The sequence below is a fragment of the Mobula hypostoma genome, chromosome 30 (assembly GCF_963921235.1).
Source record: "Mobula hypostoma chromosome 30, sMobHyp1.1, whole genome shotgun sequence".
Taxonomy (NCBI): domain Eukaryota; kingdom Metazoa; phylum Chordata; class Chondrichthyes; order Myliobatiformes; family Myliobatidae; genus Mobula; species Mobula hypostoma.
The window spans coordinates 3,727,735-3,739,801 of record NC_086126.1 but is presented as its reverse complement, the minus strand read 5'-3'; the positions used below and the strand labels follow the sequence as shown (position 1 = coordinate 3,739,801).

Here is a 12,067-nt window from a genome sequence, read left to right as displayed (position 1 = left end):
GAATCATGACCTCGAGTTCCTACCCTGGCCCATGAACCCTGACCTCTAACCCCTACTTTGGACCATGAACTTTGAACTCTTAACTCCTACCCTGAACCACGTACCCTGACCTCTAACCTACCCTGCTTTCTGACCCCTACCCTGGGCCATGAATCCTGAACTCTACCCCCCCCTATCTTGGACCATGAACCCTGACTTCTAACCTATTACCCTTTTTTCTGACCCCCTACTGTGAGGCATGAACCCTGACCCCTGTTCTCTGACCTAACCTCTGCTCTGCACTGTCAACCTTGACCTCTAACCCCATCACAAACAAGAGAAAATCTGCAGATGTGGAAATCCAAGCGACACACACAAAATGCTGGAGGAACTCAGCAGGCCAGGCAGCATCTATGGAAAAGGGTACTCCATCATTTTGTGTGTGTGTTCCTCTAATCCTCTGTGCTGGGCAATGGACCCTGAATTCTAGTTCCTAACATGACCTTGAAACCCCTAACCTGAACCATGAATCCTGACCGCTAACCCAATCCTAAGGCACGAACCCTGACCTCCAACCCAGGACCATGAACGCTGAATGCACACCCTCTCTACAGGGCATGAACCATGGGTCTCCCTCTGAATGATGAGCCTATTGTTCTTCCTCTCCCACTCCACCTATGAGGAACCTACAGCTTCTCTCTTCCCTCACCTCTGGGACTCCTGCCCCTTCTCTCTTCCCCAGAGAACTTTCCCCCTTCCACAGGTCTGATTCCTCAGTCGCGCCTTTCCCAGCCTTGTGGCGGCTAGCGCGATGCTTTTGCACCTGGGGTGTCGGAGTTTGGCGTTCAATCCCGCCATCTTCTGTACGCAGGTCTCTATGGTCTGTCCTGTGACCACGTGGGTTTCCACGCACAGAGCGGTCAGCAGAGTAATTGGTCACCGCAAATTGCCCTGTAATTAGGCTAGGGGTTAAATCAGTAAGCTGCTGGCTCGTTGGGCCCAAAGGGCGAGTTCTACAATGTATACCTAATTAATTTATAAATAATTCAAAAATTTGACGTGAAAAGGACTTGGGAGTCTTTGTGCAGGATTCCCTGACGATTAATTTGCAGGTTGAGTCTATGGTGAGGAAGGCAAATGCAATGTTAGCATTCATTTCAAGAGGACTAGAATACAAAAGCAAGGATGTAATGTTGAGACTTTTTAAAGCACTTGGAGTACCGTGAGTAGTTTTGGGCCCCTTATCTTAGAAAGGATGTGCTGACACTGGAGAGGATTCAAAGGACATTCACAAAAATGATTCCAGAATTGAATGGCTTGTCATATGAAGAGCGTTTGATGCCTGTGGGTCTGTATTCATGGAATTCAGAAGAATGAGGGGTGCCCTCATTCAAACCTATCGATTGCTGAAGGGTCTCGATAGAGTGGATGTGGAGAGGATGTTTCCTATAGTGGGGGAGTCTAGGACCAGAGGGCACAGATAGAGTGGATGTGGAGAGGATGTTTCCAATAGTGGGAAAGTCTGGGACCAGAGGGCACAGATAGAGTGGATGTGGAGAGGATGTTTCCTATAGTGGGGGAGTCTAGGACCAGAGGACACAGATAGAGTGGATGTGGAGTGGATGTTTCCTATAGTGGGGGAATCTAGGACCAGAGGACACAGATAGACTGGATGTGGAGAGGATGTTTCCTATAGTGGGGGAGTCTAGGACCAGAGGACACAGAGAGAGTGGATGTAGAGTGGATGTGGAGTGGATGTTTCCTGTAGTGGGGGAATCTAGGACCAGAGGACACAGATAGAGTGGATGTGGAGTGGATGTTCCCTATAGTGGGGGAATCTAGGACCAGAGGACACAGATAGAGTGGATGTGGAGTGGATGTTTCCTATAGTGGGGGAATCTAGGACCAGAGGACACAGATAGAGTGGATGTGAAGAGGATGTTTCCTATAGTGGGGCAGTCTAGGACCAGAGGACACAGATAGAGTGGATGTGGAGTGGATGTTTCCTATAGTGGGGGAGTCTAGGACCAGAGGACACAGATAGAGTGGACGTGGAGAGGATGTTTCCTATAGTGGGGGGAGTCTAGGACCAGAGAACACAGATAGAGTGGTTGTGGAGAGGATGTTTCCTATAGTGGGGGAGTCTAGGACCAGAGGACACAGATAGAGTGGATGTGGAGTGGATGTTCCCTATAGTGGGGGAGTCTAGGACCAGAGGACACAGAGAGAGTGGATGTGGAGTGGATGTTTCCTATAGTGGGGGAGTCTAGGACCAGAGGACACAGATAGAGTGGATGTGGAGTGGATGTTTCCTATTGTGGGGGAGTCTAGGACCAGAGGACACAGATAGAGTGGATGTGGAGAGGGTGTTTCCTATAGTGGGGGAGTCTAGGACAAGAGGACACAGACAGAGTGGATGTGAAGAGGATGTTTCCTATAGTGGGGGAGTCTAGGACCAGAGGACACAGATAGACTGGATGTGGAGAGGATGTTTCCTATAGTGGGGGAGTCTAGGACCAGAGGACACAGAGAGAGTGGATGTGAAGTGGATGTTTCCTGTAGTGGGGGAATCTAGGACCAGAGGACACAGATAGAGTAGATGTGGAGTGGATGTTTCCTATAGTGGGGGAATCTAGGACCAGAGGAAACAGATAGAGTGGATGTGGAGAGGATGTTTCCTATGGTGGGAAAGTCTAGGACCAGAGGACACAGATAGAGTGGATGTGGAGTGGATGTTTCCTATAGCGGGTGAATCTAGGATCAGAGGGCACAGATAGAGTGGATGTGGAGGGGATGTTTCCTATAGTGGGGGAGTCTAGGACCAGAGGACACAGATAGAGTGGATGTGCAGAGGATGTTTCCTATAGTGGGGGAGTCTAGGACCAGAGGGCACAGATAGAGTAGATGTGGAGAGGATGTTTCCTATAGTTGGGGAGTCTAGGACCAGAGGACACAGATAGAGTGGACGTGGAGAGGATGTTTCCTATAGTGGGGGGAGTCTAGGACCAGAGGACACAGATAGAGTGGTTGTGGAGAGGATGTTTCCTATAGTGGGGGAATCTAGGACCAGAGGACACAGATAGAGTGGATGTGGAGTGGATGTTTCCTATTGTGGGGGAGTCTAGGACCAGAGGACACAGATAGAGTGGATGTGGAGAGGATGTTCTCTATAGCGGGGGGAGTCTAGGACCAGAGGACACAGATAGAGTGGATGTGGAGAGGATGTTTCCTATAGTGGGGAAGTCTAGGACCAGAGGACACAGATAGAGTGGATGTGGAGAGGATGTTTCCTATAGTGGGGGGAGTCTGGGACCAGAGGACACAGATAGAGTGGATGTGGAGAGGATGTTTCCTATAGTGGGGGGAGTCTGGGACCAGAGGACACAGATAGAGTAGATGTGGAGAGGATGTTTCCTATAGTGGGGGGAGTCTGGGACCAGAGGACACAGATAGAGTGGTTGTGGAGAGGATGTTTCCTATAGTGGGGGAATCTAGGACCAGAGGACACAGATAGAGTGGATGTGGAGTGGATGTTTCCTATTGTGGGGGAGTCTAGGACCAGAGGACACAGATAGAGTGGATGTGGAGAGGGTGTTTCCTATAGTGGGGGAGTCTAGGACCAGAGGGCACAGCCTCAGAACAGAATGGAGATGAAGAGGAATTTATTTAGCCATAGCGTGTTGAATCTGGAACTCATTCCCAGAGGACGCTGTGGACAGCAAGTCACTGGGTACATTTAAGACAGGGTGATAGCTGGGGTGCCCAAGCCTTTTGCACAGTACTTGGGTAATTTTAAGTATTGCAGTGTACTGCTGCCATTTAAAAAAACGAATTTCATGATATATGTGATTGATGATAAACCTGATTCTGATACGGGTCTGTATTGTGGACTGAGAGTGGGAAGGGGGCAGGGAGAGGGAAATCACGGTTGGGAAAAGGGGAAGTGAGAGGGGAGGGAGCAGGAAGCACCAGAGAGACATTCTGTGATGATCAATAAACCAATTGTTTGGAATCAAATGACTTTGCCTGGTGTCTCAGGGCTACAGGTGTCTGCACCCACACCCACCCTCCGCCACCTGTCCCACGCCCCTCCCACCGGATTTACAAACTTGCTCCCTGCAGTTATGCTGGTGACTCCCACCCCCCACCACTGCAAACTGTCCCTCAGTCCCCCCCCCCACTCACACGCATGGAGAGCAGGCTGGTTTCTAGCACGTGTCCGAAACTCTGTGATTTGAGGGTCCCCTCAACCTCCTCCACTGCTGGTCACAGGAGCCCAGACTGTCCAATGTCAGTGGGAGTGGTCTGTGACCTAAAGACCCCTCGGGGAACGGGAGATTGGGCTTGACATCCCAATACCGTCTCCTGCCGGTGTACGTGGTGGAAGGCAGTTCAGTTGTAACATTCACCAGAAGGGTAGGCAGATAGATGGGGGGGGGTGCACGGGGGTGTGCAGGATGTGGCCAGGTTACGGGTGGTCAGGATTGGCAGAATAACGGTTCTTTCTGAACAAACTCTGCCCATGACCCAAGTTCTTCGATTGAGTGTGCGTGTGTGAGAGAATGTACGTGAGTGACTTTGTGTGTTTGTGTGTGTCTTTGTGTGTGGGTAAGTGTTTGTGTATGTGAGTGTCTGTGAGAGTGTGTGTGTCAGTGTCTCTGTGTGGTTGTGTCTATATATGAGTGTGTGTGTGTCCCTGTGAATGTGTGTCTGTGTTTTTGTGACTGTGTATGAGTCTTTGTGTGTGAGTGACTTTGCGTGTGTGTGCGCACGTCAGTGTGACTGTGTATGAGTGTGTGTCTGCGTGTGTGAGTGTCTTTGTGTCTGTATACGTGTGAGTGTTTGTATCTGAATGTCTTTACGTGTGTGTGTGTGTGTGTGTGTGTCTGTGTGTGAGTGAGTGACTGTGTGTATGTATGTGTCTTTGTGTGGGTGAGTGTGTATGTGAGTGTCTGTGAATGTGTGTGGGTCAGTGTCTGTCTTTTTGGGTCGATGTGAGTGTCTGTATCTGTCTCTGTGTGTTTGTGTCTAGTGCATCTGCATGTGTGTCCCTGTGAATGTGTGTCTGTGTTTTTGTGACTGTGTATGAGTGTCTTTGTGTGTGGCTGTGTTTTTGTGCTTGAGTGTCTGTGTGTGTCTGTGCAGGTGTCTGTGTAGGTGTCTGTGTGAGTGTCTTTATGTGCATGTGTGTGATGGTGTGCGTCTGTCTATTTGTATGTGTCTGTGAGTGTATGTCTGTCAGTGTGTGTTGTGTCTGTCAATGTGTGTGTCTGTGTCTGTCTTCTTGTGTCTGTGTGTGTATGTGTGTCTTTGTGTGTCTTGTCTGGCTTTGTCTTGTGTGCATGTCTGAGTGTGTGCGTCTTTGTGTCTGTGTGTGAACCTGTGAATGTGTCTGTATTTGTGTGTGTGTGTGTGTGTGTGTGTGTGTGTGTCTATGCTTGAGTGAGTGTTTTGTGTGTGTGTATCTGTATGAGTGTCTTTGTATCTGTAAGTGTGCATCTGTCTATGTCTGTGAGTGTGCGTGTTTGTGTGTGTATGTGTGTGACTATTTGTGTCTGTGAGTGTGTCAGATTGTGTTTGTGTCTTTGTCTGTGTCTGTCAGCGTGCATGTGTGTCTGTCATTGCGTCTGTGTGTGTGTGTGTGTCTGTTTGTTAGTGCGTGTCGGAGAGTGTGTGTGTGTCTGTGAGTGTGTGTCTGTATTTTTGAGTCTGTGTGCCCGGAGCCTGTTGGTCCTGGCTCTTGTGCTGCAGTTTGTGGTTGGGGTGACTGGGGTCTCCAATGATCCTTCGGGTCATGTCATTGTAAATGTCCTGAATAGTGGGAAGTTCACATCTACAGATGCGCTGGGCTGTCCGCACCACTCTCTGCAGAGTCCTGCGATTGAGGGAGGTACAGTTCCCGTACCAGGCAGTGATGCAGCCAGTCAGGATGCTCTCAATTGTGCCCTATAGAAAGTTTGTAGAATTTGGGGGCCCATACCAAACTTCTTCAACCGTCTGAGGTGAAAGAGACGCTGTTGTGCCTTTTTCACCACACAGTTGATATGTACAGACCACGTGAGATCCTCGGTGATGTGTATACTGAGAAACTTAAAGCTATTCACCCTCTCAACCCCAGACCCATTGATGTCAATAGGGGTTAGCCTGTCTCCATTCCTCCTGTCATCCACAACCAGCTCCTTTGTTTTTCTGACGTTGAGGGAGAGGTTGTTTTCTTGACATCACTCAAAGACTTCCTCTCTGTAGGCTGCCTCATTATTCAAGATTAGACCGATCAATGTAGTATCGTCAGCAAATTTAATTAGCAGATTGGAGCTGTGGGTGGCGACACAGTCATGGATATACAGGGAGTAAAGGAGGGGGCTTAGGACACAGCCCTGAGGGGCTCCTGTGTTGAGAGTCAGAGGACTGGAGGTGAGGGAGCCCACTCTTAGCACCGGTCGGCGATCTGACAGGAAGTCCAGGATCCAGCGACACAAGGCAGGGTGAAGGCCGAGGTCTATGAGTTTCTTGTCGAGCCTGGAGGGAATTATGGTGTTGAATGCTGAACTGTAGTCCAAGAGCAGCATTCTCACATAAGCATGCCTCCTCTCCAGATGTGTAAGGCTGGTGTGTAGAGCTGTGGCTATTGTGTTGTCTGTCGATTGGTTGTGTCGGTAGGCGGGTTTTAGGGGATCCAGTGTGGGTGGTAGCAAGCCGCAGATGTAGTCCTTGACCTGTCCTTGTAGTCCTTATATTTTTGTGTCTGTGTGTTTATGTCTATGTCTTTGGGTCTGTGTGTGATTCTGTGTGTATCTTAGCATCTGTATGTATTTGTGTCTGTGTCTTTGGGAGTGTGTGTATCTGTGTCTGTGTTTTGAGTCTGTGTGTGAGTGTGTGTGTGTGTGTGTTTCTATGTGTCACTCTCCATGAGTATGTGTGTTTGTCTGGTATGTGCCTGTGCATCTGTGTGTGTTTGTGTCTTTGTGAGTCCCAGGTACGTGTTCTGTGTCTGTGTCTCCCTTCCGCAACGCTTACAAAGCTCTCCTCCGCCCACCGTTTGGAAAGTTGTCACTCCTCCATCCTTCTGCTGCCAAGGTACAGGCAGAAGCTGAAAGAAGAGGCGGCCATCGTTAAAACCATCCACTGTTTACCCAACCAATCGGCTTCCATGCTACAGGACTGCTTTGATAACATCAGCTGGAATATTTTTCGTGATGAGGATATCTCTGAGGTCGTGCATCGAGGAAGTTGTCCCCCAGAAATCGGTCAGGGTCTACCCAAACCAGAAACCCTGGATCAACAGTCTGTGCCTATGGCACCACCCGCGCAAGACAGAGCAGACGTTGCCGGTAATCAGCAGGAACTCAAGAACCGTGGCTACGATCTGCGCAAGGTCATCAAGGCAGCGAGACAACAACACAGGGACAAGATCCAGCCACAGCCTTTCACCAACAACGCACGCAGCTTATGGCAAGGTCTGCACACCATCGTAGACTTCAAAGCTAAACCCAGTGGAGTTTCTAACATCGCTGCCTCCCTCCCAGATCAGCTAAATCTTTTTTACTCACGGTTCGACGTCGCCAACTCTGAGCCCCCGAGGACAGCCGCCAATAAGACCAGCACCTTGGTCATCTCTGAGGCTGAGGTACACAGCTGTTTCCAACGGGTGGACAGTCGCAAGGCCGTGGGACCGGACGGCGTCCCAGGGCGGGTACTCAGGATGTGCGCAGCACAACTGGCAGGTTTCTTCACAGATAATTTTAATCTCTCCCTCTCCCAGTGTAGAGTGCCCCCCTGCTTCAAAACATCCACCATTGTCCCTGTACCTGAAAAGACCAAGGTAACCTGTCTGAACGACTGGCGTCCTGTCACACTCACCTCGATCATAAGCAAATGCTTTGAGAGGCTGGTCATCTGCGGCTTGCTACCCCCCACACTGGACCTCCTACAAATCACCTACCGAGACAACCGATCAACAGATGACGCAATAGCCACAGCTCTACACACTGTCCTTACACATCTGGAGAAGAAGGGGCTTATGTGAGAATACTGTTCTCGAACTACAGTTCAGCATTCAACACCATAATTCCCTCCAGGCTCGACATGAAGCTCAGAGACCTCGGCCTTGACCCTGCTTTGTGCAGCTGGATCCTGGACTTCCTGTCAGATCACCGGCAAGTGGTAAGAGTGGGCTCCCTCAGCCCTGCCCCTCTGATCCTCAACACAGGTGCCCATCAGGGATGTGTACTAAGTCCCCTCCTTTACTCCCTGTATACCCATGACTGTGTCACCACCCACAGCTCCAATCTGCAAATTAAATTTGCTGATAACACTACACTGATTGGCCTAATCTCAAATAATAACGAGGCAGCCTACAGAGAAGAAGTCATCACCCTGACACAGTGGTGTCACAAAAACAAAGGAGTTGTTTGTGGACGACAGGAGGAATGGAGACAGGCTAATCCCTATAGACATCAATGAGTCTGGGGTTGAGAGAGTAAGCAGCTTTAAGTTCCTCAGCATCCACATCACCAAGGACCTCAAGTGCTCTGTACACACCGGCTGTGTGGTGAAAAAAGCACAACAGCGTCTCTTTCACCTCAAGACGGTTGAAGAAGTTTGGTATGGGCCCCCAAATCCTAAGGACTTTCTACAGGGGCACAATTGAGAGCATCCTGACTGGCTGCATCACGGCCTGGTCTGGGAACTGTACTTCCCTCAATCGCAGGACTCTGCAGAGAGTGGTGCGGGCAGCCCAGCGCATCTGTAGATGTGAACTTCCCACTATTCAGGTCATTTACAAAGACAGGCGTGTAAAAAGGGCCCGAAGGATCATTGGGGACCCGAGTCACCCCAACCACAAACTGTTCCAGCTGCTACCATCCGGGAAACGGTACCGCAGCATAAAAGCCAGGACCAACAGGCTCCGGGACAGCTTCTTCCACCAGGCCATCAGACTGATTAATTCATGCTGATACAACTGTATTTCTATGTTATATTGACTGGCCTGTTGTAATACTATTTATTATAAATTACTATAAATTGCACATTGCACATCTAAACGGAGACATAACGTAAAGATTTTTACTCCTCGTGTGTATGAAGGATGTAAAAAATAAAGTCAATTCATTTCAATTCAATTCTTTGTGTGTGTGTGTGTGTGTGTGTGTGTGTGTCTGTGTCTTTGAATGTGTGTGTCTGTGTTTTGGGTCTGTGCGAGTGTTTGGCTGTGTCTGCCTTTATGTGTGTGTATCTTTATGTGAGCCTGTGTGTGTGTGTGTATGTTTTTTGATGTGTGTATTTGTGTGTATTTTTGTGTCAATGAATGTCTATGTGTCTATGTCTGTATGTGTCTTTATGTCAGTCTGTGTGTGTGTTTGAGTTTTTGTTTGTGACTGTGTTTGTGTCTGTGTACTTGTGTGTGTGTGTGGTTGAGTGTTTTGGGTCTCTGTGTATGTGTTTTTGTGTGTCTGTTACTGTCAGTCTGTGCCTCATTGTGTGCATGTGTGTCTTTGTGTGTGTGTGTGTGTGTGTGTTTCTCTGTGTGCCTGCCTGTATGTGTGTGTCTGCGTGTAAGAGTTTGTGTGTGTGTCTGCTTTTGGATGTATGTGTGAGTGTCTGCGTATGTGTGTCTCTGTGTGCGTGTGTGTATGTTCAAAGTAAATTTTAATTACGAAGAACATATATCACCATATATGATGCCCTGAGACTCATTTTTGTGGGCATACTCAATAAATCCATGATAAACTAATAGAATTGATGAAAGACCGCGCCATCTTGGGCTTTCATCCAGGGTGCAAAAGACAACAAACTGGGCAAATTCAAAAAGAAAGCAAGGATAATAAATAAATATTTATTAATGTTAATAAATATCAAGAATATGAGATAAAGAGTCCTTGAAAGAGAGTCCGATGGTTGTGGGAACATTTCATTGATGGGGACAAGTGAGGTTATCCCTCTGGTTCAGGAGCCTGATGGTTGAGGGGTAATAACTGTTCCTGAACCTGGAGGTGAGGGTCCTGAGGCTCCTGTACCTCCTTCCTGATGGTTGAGGGGTAATAACTGTTCCTGAACCTGGCGGTGTGGGTCCTGAGCTCCTGTACCTCCTTCCTGATGGTTGAGGGGTAATAACTGTTCCTGAACCTGGTGGTGTGTGTGTCCTGAGGCTCCTGTACCACCTTCTTGATGGGTGCAGCAAGAAGAGAGCATGTCCTGGGTTGTGGGGGTCCCTGATGACGGATGCTGCTTTCCTACAGCAACGTTTCATGTAGACGTGCTCAATGGTGGGGAGAGCTTTATCCGTGATGGACTGGGCCGTATCCACCGCTTTTTGTAGGATTTTCCGTTCCAGTCAGTCAATATACTCTCCACCACACATCTATAGAAGTTTGTCAAAGTTTTAGATGTCGTGCTGAATCTCGACAAACTCCTAAGAAAGTCGAGGCGCTGCTGCGCTTTCTCCATAACCCAGGACAGGCCCTCTGAGATGATAACACGGAGGGCTTAAAGTCGCTGACCCTCTCCACCTCTGATCCCCCAGTGAGGACCTCTAGTTTCCTCCTGCTGCAGTCAACGATCAGCTCCCTGGCCTTGCTGACGTTGAGTGAGAGGCTGTTGTGGAACCGCTCAGCCAGATTTCCAGTCTCCCTCCTGTGAGCTGATTCATCACCACCTTCGATTCGGCCAACGACAGTGGTGTCGTCAGCAAACTTGAACATGCAATTAGAGACTGCTGAAGCGAGAGGTTAAAACTGTCAGTAAACACTGCAGTAAGTTGATCAGCATAGGTCTTGAGCACTGTACCTGGTCTGTATGTGTAGGTGGGTGTTTGCGTCTGTGTGTATCTATGTCTGTGTGTGTATGTTTGTGAGTTTGTGTGAGTGTCTTTGAGTCTGCGTGTGTGTATGAGTGTGTGACTGTTACTCTGTGTGTGGGTGAGAGAGTGTGTCTGTATATGACTGCGAGTGTATGAGTGAGTGACTGTGTCTGAGCGTGTTTCCATGTCTCTGTGTGTGTGTCTGTCGGTGGTTGACTCTGAGTGTTTCTGTATTTGTGCATGTGGTTGTGTGTGTGTCTGTATTTTTTGTCTGTCTTTGGGTGTGTGTGTGTGTGTGTGTGTTTTGGCATCTGTGTCTGTGTCTTTGGGTGTGTGTATCTGTCTGTGTGAGTGTTTGACTGTATCTGTCTGTCCTTGTATCTTTGGGCCTGTGTGAGTGTTTTAGCTCTGTGTGTGCCTTTTTATGTGTTTGTGTGTGTGTGTGTCTATCTGTGTGAGCGTCTGTACGTCTCCGTGTGACTGTGTGTGTGTATGTCTATCTGTGTGAGCGTCTGTACGTCTCCATGTCACTGTGTGTGTGTGTGTGTGTGTGTGTGTCTATCTGTGTGAGCGTCTCTACGTCTCTGTGTCACTGTGTGTGTGTGTGTGTGTGTGTCTGTGTCTGTGTGAGTGTCTGTACGTCTCCGTGTCAGTGTGTGTGTGTTTGTGTCTATCTGTGTGAGCGTCTCTACGTCTCTGTGTCATTGTGTGTGTGTGTGTGTGTGTGTGTGTGTGTGTCTGTGTGAGCGTCTGTACGTCTCCGTGTCACTGTGTGTGTGTGTGTGTGTCTATCTATCTGTGTGAGCGTCTGTACGTCTCCGTGTCACTGTGTGTGTGTGTGTGTCTATCTATCTGTGTGAGCGTCTCTACGTCTCCGTGTCACTGTGTGTGTGTGTGTGTGTGTGTCTATCTATCTGTGTGAGCGTCTGTACGTCTCCGTGTCACTGTGTGTGTGTGTGTGTGTCTATCTATCTGTGTGAGCGTCTCTACGTCTCCGTGTCACTGTGTGTGTGTGTGTGTGTGTCTATCTATCTGTGTGAGCGTCTGTACGTCTCTGTGTCATTGTGTGTGTGTGTGTGTGTGTGTGTCTGTGTGAGTGTCTGTACGTCTCCGTGTCACTGTGTGTGTGTGTGTGTGTCTATCTATCTGTGTGAGCGTCTGTACGTCTCTGTGTCATTGTGTGTGTGTGTGTGTGTGTGTGTGTCTGTGTGAGTGTCTGTACGTCTCCGTGTCACTGTGTGTGTGTGTGTGTGTGTCTATCTATCTGTGTGAGCGTCTGTACGTCTCTGT

The 12,067-nt window shown here is 48.9% G+C and overlaps 1 protein-coding gene across 2 annotated transcripts in view; it reads left to right on the top strand.

Annotated features, from left to right (window-relative positions):
• Positions 1-12,067, top strand: part of rcor2 (REST corepressor 2) — a 111,894-nt gene that overhangs the window by 327 nt on the left and 99,500 nt on the right. The gene's annotated exons all lie outside the window — the stretch shown is intronic.